Here is a 375-nt window from a genome sequence, read left to right on the forward strand (position 1 = left end):
TTTACTATGAGTTTTTGTGTTTTTCTGTGATTTCAGGTATTTTCTGGCTGAAATTGAGGGATTTTAGCAAAAATTAGATTCAGAAGTTGAAGAAGGACTGCTGATGCTGTTGGATTCTGACCTTCCTACACTCAAAGTGGATTTTTTGGAGCTACAGAACTCGAGATGGCGCGCTTCCAATTGCGTTGGAAAGTAGACATCCAGGGCTTTCCAGCAATATATAATAGTCCATACTTTGGCCAAGAATAGATGACGTAAACTGGTGTTCAACGCCAGCTTTCTACCCAAACCTGGCGTCCAGCGCCAGAAAAGGATCCAGAACCAGAGTTGAACGCCCAAACTGGCACAAAAACTGGCGTTCAACTCCACAAATGG

The sequence above is a fragment of the Arachis ipaensis genome, chromosome B02 (genome assembly GCF_000816755.2).
Source record: "Arachis ipaensis cultivar K30076 chromosome B02, Araip1.1, whole genome shotgun sequence".
Classification (NCBI taxonomy): domain Eukaryota; kingdom Viridiplantae; phylum Streptophyta; class Magnoliopsida; order Fabales; family Fabaceae; genus Arachis; species Arachis ipaensis.